Below are 12,479 nucleotides of genomic sequence, written 5' to 3'. Positions count from 1 at the left end.
AAAGCTCTTGGGCTGCTTTCTGGGTTTGTGAGCTGCTTTCTGGGACTCACAGGGTGTGAGCTGCTTCAGATGACTCCCACAAATTTCATTGGTTTTTAGAGAAAATTAAGTACTGGGACTTGCTGAGAGCAAGAGATGGAGCCTGGATACACTAAGCAGTCATTTTTTTGTAGCTTTTCTTGGCGTTTCCTGTTATATGAATTTACCAGGAAAAGAAATCTTTCTTTTCTGAGTACCAGAAGAATAAAAATGTTGGTAGTGCTTGTTTCAGTGGGTGTCAAGGGTGAGCGGCCAACAACTTCACAAGAGAGACTGTAAAGTAGAGCAGGAAAGGCTGGCAAGACTTTAGCTAAAGTCTAAAGGTGACTGAGAGCAAACTCCCACAAGACAAATTATTTATGTCCTTCCCTTTTTAGCCTGTGACTGTCCATCTGCATGAGTGTCTGCCTGCCTGTGTGTCATTCCTCATCCCCTCAGAAACTTTTGAAGTGGTTGAGTTATTTCAGCCAAAGTAGCTGAAGGATAAAGACCTGAGCATTGCTGAGGTCCTGGGATTATCTGAAAAGCAGACATCTGATGTGGAGCAAGACTCTGCCAGTGCTCCTCATCTGGAGGAGAGGGTGCAGGACTAGCTGAATCCCTGTGACATTTTGTGGGATTACTGTGGGTCCACAGGCAGGCAGGATGGCAGAAAACCAGACTTTTTTACTCCCAGTTTTCACAGATAATGTTTATTTGTGCATTCACAGGAGCCTGCTACGAATACAGGTTATATATGACACTGCAGGATGAAAGAAAATTAAATGTCTGGATGTGAATACAATCACTGCTGATGGGCTATAGCTTTGGTGCAGCCATGCCTGTGCCTCCCCTGTGAAACATGCCTGTGAAGCTCACATCCCAGTGACTATGTGAGCCTGTGGAGCAGTAAATATGGACTTTCTGAGAAGCCTGTCTTTGCACTCCATTTTCCAGCTAGACTCTCTCAAGGGACATAAGGAATTAACAGAAATAAGGACATAAAAATAAGAATTCATTACTATAAGCTTTATTTTGTAACAAAGAATATACTAAGCTCCCAGGTGAAGTGTCATTTCCTTGGGAAATACATAGCCAAAGTCAGAGTGGAATCCAGGAAGCCCAGTGGTAAAAAAACCATGCTTTTTAAGAGGAGGAATGAAAAATTAGGCAGATGAGGAATAAACACTGCAGACTGGGTGAGGATGTCAAGTGTGTCTTGGGAAATGGTGACAAGGTACAACCAGGCAGGTGAGTGATCAAAGTGGCCTGATGTGGCAGTGGGGCCAGCACTGTGAGACACGGCTGGGCTGTGTCCAGGAAGAGCTCCTCAGGAGCAAAAGTGTCCCAGCCTGCCCAGTTCTACTGCCTGCTGCACTGGTTTCTGCCCTCAGACCAAAGGCTGAGAACCTGAAGAGATTTCAGAGAGGAGTTATCAGAGAGAATTTGGTGTTAAATCCACTTCTGACAGCTAAGGACGTGAGCATCTCTAGGCAGTGTGTTAATCTGAGTAGGAGATGGAGAGGACTTCTGGGCCTCAGCCTGAAGTTTTGCATGGCATGAAGGATGATAAAAGGGACGTCATTGTGCCGTGACCACAGCAGTTCAGAAGACTTGAAAGGTGGAATATCAGAAAAATTCAAATTGCAAAGGCCCTAACCATGAAGGCCACATATGTCTGGAGTGGATAACCAAGGATGTGGTAAATTCTTCAGTGCTTGGAGTCAAAAAAAAGATAGCCTGGAATTCCCACAAGGTACAAGGCTTGATTTGGAGATCAGAGAGTGAAATGCTGTGGTGCATGTTGTGCAAGAGGCCAGACCAGATGATCGGTCTGGCTTGCTCTGGCCTTCAGAAATATGAACCATTGTTTTAGCAAGGATCTAGGAGAATTACCATGAGACAAGACACAGAATAATAAAATAACCACAGTATTTCCAAGAGCACATATCATTCATTTTTTAAGCAACAGCAGAGATTGGGGGAAGATCATGGGGAGTAAGGACGTTGCTTTGTTTCTCTATTTGGAAACTTGCCCACTGTATGACTTCGACCCCAGAGATAAAGCTGGTCTTCTGGAGGTTCATGAGCTCATTCACAGACAACATTTATTGGAAGATTAGTGGAGTTCCAATGTGGACTTACCCTTAAGTATTACTGGCTTCCAAAATGCATTCATCAGTCTTCGGGGCGCAGTAAGGCATGGTCTTGCACAGAACAGATTTACACAAATAGCTTATTAACAAAATCAGGATTAGGGCCAAACAGATGTCATTATGACTGATTAGCTCAAAACAAACACAGTTGTGAGATAAGAGATAGCTGTGTTTTTGCTTCATCTTCTTGTGGTTGCGTACTCAATAGATGATGGGAAATGACATGTTAGGTATGAGGTAAAATGACTCATCCACTCCTGCAACTTATAGAAGGCAAAGCAGAAGAATCCAGGAATTTTCAGTCCATGGGTATAAAATAAACAATGGCCCTGATCCAGGAAACTCTGCCATGGACATTAATCCCCCCAAGGTGTGCAGCCTCTCTTTCTCAGGATTGTGCAGGTGTGGGTTTTTATTTTGGCAGCTGAAACTCCCTAAGCACTGAAATTACTATCATTTTCATCATGCCACATGCATTAAAGTTGTGATAGGCAAAGATATTAGAAAAGAAGTAACAGTTTTTCTCTCATGAGATCTTAAATGTTAATTGATTTGGCCAAATGTGGAACACAAACACTTTTAATGGTTTCTCATTAAAATCTTGCTTAGCCGATGTCATCAGCATGTGAAGTATCAAGAGGTGAAAAGACTAAATCTAGTGCTAGAGGTCAGAGAATTATATTAAACATGAACCGGCCACTTTCATCCATGAACGTTGAAAACTGTTGATCAAGTTCATTTGCTACACTGCTTTTCAGAGAACAAGCAAGTCAGACTTGAGACATGGAGATGAAAATGGCAGAAAGAATTATTTTGGTACTCCCTTTTGAACAAAGTGTGATTGCTGATTCAAACATGGAAGAAATTTCCCATTTTTTAATGTTCTTAATGAAAAACTAGGATTTGCATTACAGAGTACTCAGCTTGGATAACTGTATATTTCCATGAAAGAAATTTCTAGTCATTCAAACAACTGCATTATGTTGCCATTTTCTAAGTGAAGTATTTGGGTTTTTCAGTTTGATTTCCTGTGCTAATTTTTCACTTCAATAATTTAGGAAGTTAGTTGTCCAGACCATTGTTGAACAAACCATTGTACTCATTCTAACAAAATCATTCCTCCTCTCAACATCCACTTTTCATTGTGAAAGTGAAGAAGCTAGGGAGAAGGAAGAACTGTTTCTGATAAATTTGAAATTAAAATATTCTTTATTAATACTTCTTACAATTTTTATTACCAGTAGGTGAAGACATCAACATAGCAAATGCTCTACACCTGGGCTTCTTTGAAAACCTGATGCAGTTTTTTGTGGATTGAACTCTAAATAATTTCATTAGCCTTTCAAAACTCTGCTAGGATCACTTTGCATCTTATTTTATTCATTTCCAATCTGAAGATGACTCTACTTATTTGTACTAGAGGAGCATTATGAGAATAACACTCTCTCTTGTGTCTGGTGGTGTCACTCCTCATGTTATCCAGACAAATACATGGGCAGTCATAATTCTCCTGCCTTACCCTGACCCCTGGCTCAGCTGTTGACTAATGTCCAAAATCAAGGGTAAAGTTTTGTGTATTTTTTGCCCCCTCTGTCTTGTTCTCTGCCCTTTTACTCCAGTGTGGCTTCTCCTTTCCCTCTCTGTTTTTAGTCAATAGCAAGTGTTAAGATAAAAGTTCATTATTTAGCATACTCCCACTTCTTGTTCTCCCTTGGACCTCTAAACATTTTCATATCATACAGATGTTACTGAGAAGCATTTAAATCTAATCTGGGTTCCCAGAAATGCATGGGGTTAATTTTACATATTTGCTCTTTTAATGAAATAGTCTTTTCTATGAGTCTGATCTTTGAGTTGGGGAAGGCCTGCTTTCTTATCAAGAATGTGAGAAGTCTTGAGGGGATGGAAAGAGAGGATTTAGTAGGATTAGGCTGTAATTATCTCATCCCCTCTTTGGATATCAAGCTGAAATGTTTAACTTAAGCGACCTGTTGTTCTAAAGTCCCATCAAATCAAGAGGGATGAAAACAGAACATTCAACAGATAGTTCAAGTTCTTACCTTGACTCAACACCATTGTTTCAAAAAGTAGTAGCTTGGAATACAGCTCCTTAGCCAAGTCTCCAGCTGATGCAAATGGTGAGTACCTCTCTCAAGGTTGGTAGAATTGTATCAGCTTTTGCAACTCAGGCTCTGTCCTTGCAAACTTCACTTTGGATAAGATTGGTCCTCATTTTTACTCTTCTTAGAGTGTTTTTCCTCTACTAATGCAATTTTCCTTCTCATGTATGCTATTGCACACTGTGACATTCCAAATTCCCAAGTGTCCTGACAAAAGTCTATGGTGACTGCTCTCCTCCACCTGCCGTAAAGGGCTGAGGCAAACTCGAGGGCAGCAGAGTCTTTCTAGCCCATGAAGGTGGGAGGTTCTTTGGGTGCAGTTGGGGCTAAGACACCGTCTTGAGGTTCTCCTTCACAGGGTGTTGTCAGAGAGGAGATAAAAGTCACTTTGTGCAGGGCAGAAAAAAACGAAAGGCCTCTGAAAAGAATTTGTCACAACTTTGCAACCAGCAGTGGTAATGGTTTATGGTCAGGGATTATCTCCATAGTTCTGTGAGTGAAGGCCAATTTTCCTTTCAAAGCACTGTATATTTAGTTATTTAATCAGGCTAAATTATTCCTTCTCTCCTCAACCACAGTTAGATCATGGCATAAAATTAAGCACAGCCTTTCATTCCACCTCTTCTTGCCTCTCTGTTTGACCTAGACTTTGGGGAGCCATTAAGTTGTCTGAGATATTGATTTAATAAGGCTAGGAAAATTAAAAAGGACAAAGAGACACCTGACTAATTGGCATTTCCAAGAGTTTTTTGCAATCAGCCAGTGGGGATTTTATAAGGTATGAAGTATTTGCTTTCACATAAATTTCTTCCACATTCCTCCTCTTATGTTTGCTGGGTAAACTTTCTGGAATAAAGTTCACGTCTTCTTCTTTGTAAGCTTTATACTTGGGAGGTAATTGAGTTGGCTTTCTGCTATGAGAGCATGTATTCGTTTAATTGCACATATGTGTCTGTGAACACACTATCCCTGCTTCTCTCCTAAATTTGATTTGGAATGAATCCCATGAAAGGCTGTTTTCCAGCATTAATGGATAAAAGGCCTTTACCAAGGGGAAAAGTATTCAAATACTAAATTTAATAAAGTTACGTATAAAAGTTGCAGTTCTGAGAATAATTCCTTTCTCCCCACTGTGATTCAAGTATCTTCTACGGATTTTGTGATTTGTAACCAGTCAGTTTTTATTTCAGAAATAAGGCATAATAAATTAACAACTGAGTGGCATATCAGTAACACATTTATACTGTTGTCAGAGTTACTTCTTACATCCTGCCTTGCTGTGCTGAGCAGCAATGCAAAACTTTGGGAAGCTAAGATCCTTACAGGAGATGAAAATGAACGCTGTGGTAAACTTTGTCCCATTTCTGGACTTCAAGTGCTGATCTTAAGGTAGTGATGCAAGCAAGTATTAATCTTCTACATGTTGCTGTCAGAAAAAGCAGAGCAAAGTGCTAGGAGGGAGGTGATGTGAGGGTCTGCAGATCTGTCCCTCAGACTGAGTAGTTGCATTACTCAAACCATGTTAAGCAGCACAGATAAGGTAAACTATACTTTGCAATGCAGTTCGTCAGTTTGATAGATGATTGTCCCGTGGGCTTTTTATCATTTTCCATTAATTTGGATTTTATTGTATGCCAAGACTTAGCAACTCATTGTTATGAGCTGACAACCTGATCGTTTTATTCAATTTTAACTTAACATTTGTTTAACACTAAGTCAGATAAAATTGCCAAGAAGTGACTTCTGCTTGAAAAAGGATGTCAAGATTAGGGTCAGCTGATTTCTTTGTCATCCCTTGGCTGTTAAAAAAATGCACTGTTTCTGTTTTCTGGAGATTCAGTGTCATTCAATCAAAGACCAGTCTCTTCAAGAGGAGCATATTTCCAAGTTTTCTAAGTCTCAGGGCACCAATAAACTGGTATTAGTTGGAATTAATTAATTAAAGAATTGGAAAGCAGTATTTTCTGAAGATGAGGGTCATCTTTTATAGTAGTCTGCTCTAGCAAGAGCTGGGGTTATGACTATAGGATAGACTGTAAAGAGAAAAATGTTTATTCATGTCTGTCTTTCAAGGTGTTGGGATTTATATGCTCGAATAGATTCATGCCTTCTTTGAATCCTGGCTTATATCTGAGTTCTGTCTCCGTGGTCATAAAATGGCTACTGCTGAGGTATGAGTAAGAAAGCAATGGCAGATTTCTTTTTTCAAGGTTTATCCAGGTGGAACCTATCAAAATTTTGCTTAGTAACTTTCAGCTTTGACAAAGAATTGGAGTTTCTGCAGTATTTCAGTACCTCTGAAGTGTCTACTATATATGAAAGTATTTTTAATATTTGTTTTGCTCAGAAATGAACTGAAAATGGACATTTTCAGTCAAAGATGATACACTGAAATGTTCAGGTGCTCTGAGTTGTATCAAAAACCAGGGATTTTTCCCCTCTGGATTATTTTATATTACCACATTTCTGCTTTAATTTGCTGATAATTTTTGATATGCATAACAAAGAGCACTATCAGCAAGTGAGTGGTACATGGACCTAGCACAATTGCTGGCCTTCTATCAGAAAGCAAATCAATTTGGGAACCACTGCCTTGCCTAGACAAAGAAAAAAACAGAATTGTGGTTATATACTCTGCCTGAGCAGCCCTGGGATGGCATAGCCTCAGGACAGCAGCAGATGCAATAGATTCCTTCAGAACTCATCTCAAGTCTGCAGGGACAGGGTCTTTTCTTTCTCCTGGACTCATTTTCATAAGCTTCATAAAGCTATTAATACTCATCTTGTGCCAACTGGCCACGGTTCTGTTTCATCAGAGGAGACATCCAAAGAACAAGACTTGTTCTTCCCTTTTACAGTGACTGCAGAAGGGCCAAGATAATCCAAACTAAGAGTGTCAGCCTAATTACAGAGGATATCAGACCATCAGCTTCCTGAAACCAAACAGTTTTCATCCAGAGGGTTCTGAAGATGGGCCAGATGCTTAGTGAGGATCCACATTGCATCACTGATTTTTGACAGATCCATGTCAATTTAGTGAAGAATTTTGATCCTGTACTGCTCTTAGTACCAACATAGAGATGCAGTAAGGAATGTCAATTCAGAACACAAAGCAAAATAGAGGGTCTGCTTATCTGCTAGGCGGTGCACACCTTGTAATTTATGCTGTGCAAAGCCCAGTTACAGAGCTGGGGAGCCAAGTGCTTCCTGATAACCGCACCTCCTGGAACTGTGCAGTGCCACAGATAATAAATCTCAGTGATGGCACAAAGCTAAGCTGGGAAAAAATTAAATCAGCCATTTGGGCAGCTGAACAGCAGTCTCAGCTGTGCTGATTCACCCAGAATGATGCACTCCATGGGGTTTTCACCGCCTCAACAGATGTTTCCCTAGTACAGGATGCTTTCTATTTTTGTATTGTTCATGCTGGATTTGTGTGTCACAGATCAGGTCTTCAGCTGCTGTAACCAGACCTGTCTAGTCAAAGGCTGTCAGGACAAGGCTGATGCTCCCAGACCCCATTTCCCACCTCTGTCTGCGGTGTGGGCTCCCCAGCTGCTGGGGCTCTGCCAGCTGCGTGGCGGCCCCGGGCTGGAGCAGAGCCACGGCGCTGTGCTGCATGTGGCACTGGGTCTCCAGACAGGCTTGGCTGGCAGGCCTGTCCCAGGTGTCAGGAACATTTCCCCAGCTGCTGATACCCATCCCTGGTGATGGTGGGGTTCCATGTGGTCTTGGTGCCCTCAAAGTCAGTGCAGCACTGGGGGGCAGGACAGGGAGAATTGTCCCCTTTGCAATACATCCATGCAGATTCTGCTGTCTAAGCATCTGCTAGTTTTATTATTTGGGCTCTCCAGCATCCAGGTTGATCGTGCCCAGACAGTATTTTGCCCTGGTTAGCTCTGCAAAGAAGACATAGCCTGTATTTATTTATTTATTTATTTATTAATATATATTTTAAATTAATTTATTTAAAACAAGCGGGTAAGTGGGGCATGCTGAAACAGAAGACGAAGATAAGGGATGGCAATAAAATTACTGGTCAGGTAATATTGCTATGGCTTATTGAATTTATCCTTCACAATCTTCGACTTTCACTTCATTCCATCTCATGAGAATGATTTTGTATTTCAAAATTTCACAGTATAGCCTGATATTTTCCCTTCACAGTACTATGTTGGATCATTATGGAGAGGTGGAAGGAGCAGAAGAGGATCATGCAGTTTAACTCTTAATGCATGTGTGAGACTGTACAATGCCAAGTATGCTGAAATACTGATTCCTGGGTGATTGCCACTGCAATACAATGAATATCATTAGCCTTTACACAGTAGCAATTCCAGTTAGGAACAATGGTATAGCAGTCTCTTCTTGCTTTAGACTGTGCTGCTGGATATTAGGGAGGTCTAGTCTGCTAGACTAGAGAGAGTTTGGTCAGTTGGGTCCACTTTAACCCTATACAGAGCAAATATACAAACCCTATACAGGACAAATATAACCTTGTCTTAGTAGAAAGTGCCAGGCACAAATTCTGAACAAAATGTGAAAGTGCTGTTCTTAAACTTGGCAAAACATACTTTAAGGTTTTTATATGTGTGACACTACGTGAAGATCTATATGCTTAATCTTGGAAATCAGCTGAAATGCAAGCTGAAGACTCACCCCTGAGTTTCAGTGTCATGAGAAACAGGATATACCACCTATATCATATGGAAGAAAGGCAGAATTCTGCATACAAGTGGAACTGTGAATAGTCAATATTTAGTAGTGGCTATCATACAGTGAGAGATACTGGGATTTTCCCTAGTCTAGATACAGGGGCTAGGAAGGTTAGAGCACTGTGACCACTGAGATCAAAGCATGAAGTTACTGTAAGATGTGGATTAGACCACTGACACCTTTGCTTCTGCTTTAACCCATGGGGAGGGGAGTTGTGGGGGAAAGTTCTTGCACAAAGTATCAGTGGAAAGTCTCCTTTCCCCCCTACAGAATTAGATATTTTTCTAGCATCAATGTCTCCTGAAACTCACTGGAAGATTTGACCACAACTGCAAGGACACATCTGCTCTATATTGGAAGCCAAGGAAAGCCATTAATCATTCAAAATTTGCTGAAGTGTTAGTGAATTGAGCACTCAGAACAGAATTTCTAGATAAACCTGAGCCCAGGTAAGTTTTCTTTTGTTGATTTTTTTTGGTGAAAGTTGTTTTGTACCAACACCCAATTTAAGTCAGTTCTTCCTGGTCAGCCTTTCTGTAGCCATCTCCTACGGAAAGAACCTCCTCCTACCTTGCAGTGTTAGCAGTGAGGGTAGCACTTGATGGTAGCTACAAGACTGATGAAATGAACAATGAATAACAGTATCTATGAGTTTCATTGAATCTCATTTCACTTATTGATGTGACTGTTTGCCATATGAAATGTTCAGAAGGGATATTGGTCTTTATAAAAATCAGCCTTTTCCTGTCTAGTTCTTGTAGTCTCCTTTTGGCTTAAAGAAAAACACAGAACCTTTTAATTAGTAGTCAAAGAGCAGAAAGTCAAAACCATATTCCAATCAAGTGAATATTCTGGACAACTGAAATTTCCATGTCATTACAAGAAGATAAGCAATGTCTTTCTGCAGTGTGCAACAGGACTCTTATTTAACTTACAATAATAGAACTGAAGCCCCTTAAAAGTTATTTTTAGCTGTGGATATTTAACAAGGTTCTTCTTACATAATTATATACCCAAGCTGTCCAACACTGACAGATGCTGACACGTAGGAAATTATATAGTAAAGCCAGTGAGCATCTTCCATTAGAAAGGAAAAATGAGGCAATTATAGCCACACATTCAGAGATTTTTTAACCCAGGATAGGTTATGGTTGTCTTCTAGTCTGACCTCCCCTATGACATATCTACAAATTTTATTGCAGCACCTCATGAATTTTCCTGTTCATAATAATGGAGAGCTTTTTGCCTTTCTGTAAAGGCTGTGAGATAGACAATCCAGTTCATTGTGTTCAATCCTTACACCCTTCACAGTAGAGAGAAAATATATGCACTAAACTTGAATTTTGTCCAGCTTTGGCTTCTACCTAATGGATTTTATTATGCCTTTTACACTAGATATGACACCTACAGTTAAAAATTTCTTTCTCATAGTTGTAATAGTTGCTCTACCATCTGGGTGCCTGTGAGCTGTGATCATATTACTTTTTAAACTTCACTGGGATAAATCAGATTAAACTTCTTTAGTCTCAGTCTGATTTCCAGACCACAGATCATTCTTGTAGCTCTTTTCTGAATCCTTTCCAAATTTTGAATGCGTTTTGTAAAGTTTGGATGCCAGAACTGCATGTGGTATTTCAGCAATATTCTCACTAGAGCTGTTCACTGACTCTTTCAAACTCCCCTGCTTATTTATCTAAGGATCAGAATTGCTCTGGAGGGTCATGTTCAGCAGATTATCTAATGTGACCATGACATTTTTGCAAGGTTAATTGTATCTGAATCACTGTTTATAGCTTTAAGTGTGACATAAAGCTTTTGTTGCAAGACATATGACTCACATTTGGTTCTGAAAATGCAAATAATAGAAATGACAAGGAATTAATCCTTATAACAAAGTTGCTCCCCCATCACTTTTATTATCCTATATCCATTTGGTGTTGTCTCAAACCTCTACCACAGTTGTTTTGTTTTTGTCTACACTATTGGTATGTGGCAGGAGTTGCTGACACAAAGAATAGAACCTCCTCTAGACTCCAGATGGAACATCTCGCTGAATGAGAGTGATTCTGCTTAAAATACTTCCAGAAATACATTCATTAGATAGCTTTTAAGCCATTTAACAAGAATGGATTTTTATGTGGGAGCGAGTTAAACACCTTATATGACCTAAATATTTTTCCTTATTGCATCTACTCCTGTCAGCCAAGCTGGCAATCTTCACCAAGACTGTAATCAAGTCCTGCAGGTTTAGAAATGCTATTATTAATGACTCTGTTTAACATCATCACTAATTGCCAGTGGAACAGTAACTATCAAGTGAGACTCTGAATATGTCACCCTGCTTCCTTCTGAATCTAAACCAGAAACATTTGTCAAGTATTTCTTCATTTCCCACATAATGATTGATAATTTTTCTATTCTTTACTGGTATTGGATCCATCCCGCACAATCCAAAACCAATTTTTCCACCTGAAAATCATGCTTCTCTGGACCTTGTTGAGAGAATGTATCTATTTTGACTGTAACATTGGCAGAAAACCTTCCTAGTTTGGTAGGGGAATTGCAGCAAAGGAGAAAACGAGTCCTGCTCTGGAGATGCCTGATGTCAACTTCTCAGCTTTCTCCAATTCTGGTGGGAGACTGCCTGTGTGGGGGCCTCCATGATGGGGTGAGGGGAACAGACGTGCTTGTACATCCCTTCACATGATGATTCTAGCACACTGGCTGGATACATGCCTTCTGATGTGTTTCCTTCCAGAGCAAAGGCCCCAGAAGAGGCAGTTCCCCCAGAACTGGCTGAGTGCTTCAGCCTCCCTCCCACACCTGCATCACGTGCGCAAGCTGATTGATCTGCCAGTGGTTAGGAGCTTTCCCTGGGAAGTGCTTCCCCAGATTCAAGACCTTGCTCTGATTTTGAGTTGGTCCCTGGCGGCCAAACTGCACTGGCCATTTCTCTTTCTTCCAATGAATACTTAATTGAAGTCAGCTTCAAATCAGACAGAGCAAGAACTTGAATCTGTAGCTCCCTTTTATCTCCTGGGAGCTTCCTAACCACTTGGACCACATACTCTCATTCTCTGTAGCTCTGTTCATATGTAATTATTTACATGGAGTGGACAGGTTCCAAGGAGATGGGGGCAGAAGTAAGAGAGAGAGAGAGAGAGAACTAGAGGAGTGTAGGGGGCAGTGAGAAAACCTGGCCATCACTGGCCTTCTGGTGGGGGAGTCCAAGCTGCTGTTCCTCTCCTGTCTGGCAGTGCTGGGAGCCAGGTTTTCCCCTCTGGAGGGGAATCACCAAGGCACTGGCCTATTTGCTGCTTGGCCTCCATTCTCTTTCCTTTCTGGGCATTACATATGAAAGTTTTGGAAATACAGTGGTTTTGTTCTGATATGTAATGAAACCAGATTTTAAATCTTAAAATAAAAATCCTCTTTCTTATTTCTCCTTCTGAATTCTGAAACAAAAATT

The sequence above is a fragment of the Parus major genome, chromosome 1A (genome assembly GCF_001522545.3).
Source record: "Parus major isolate Abel chromosome 1A, Parus_major1.1, whole genome shotgun sequence".
NCBI lineage: Eukaryota > Metazoa > Chordata > Aves > Passeriformes > Paridae > Parus > Parus major.
The sequence above is the reverse complement of the archived record's forward strand: the minus strand, read 5'-3'. Positions refer to the sequence as shown.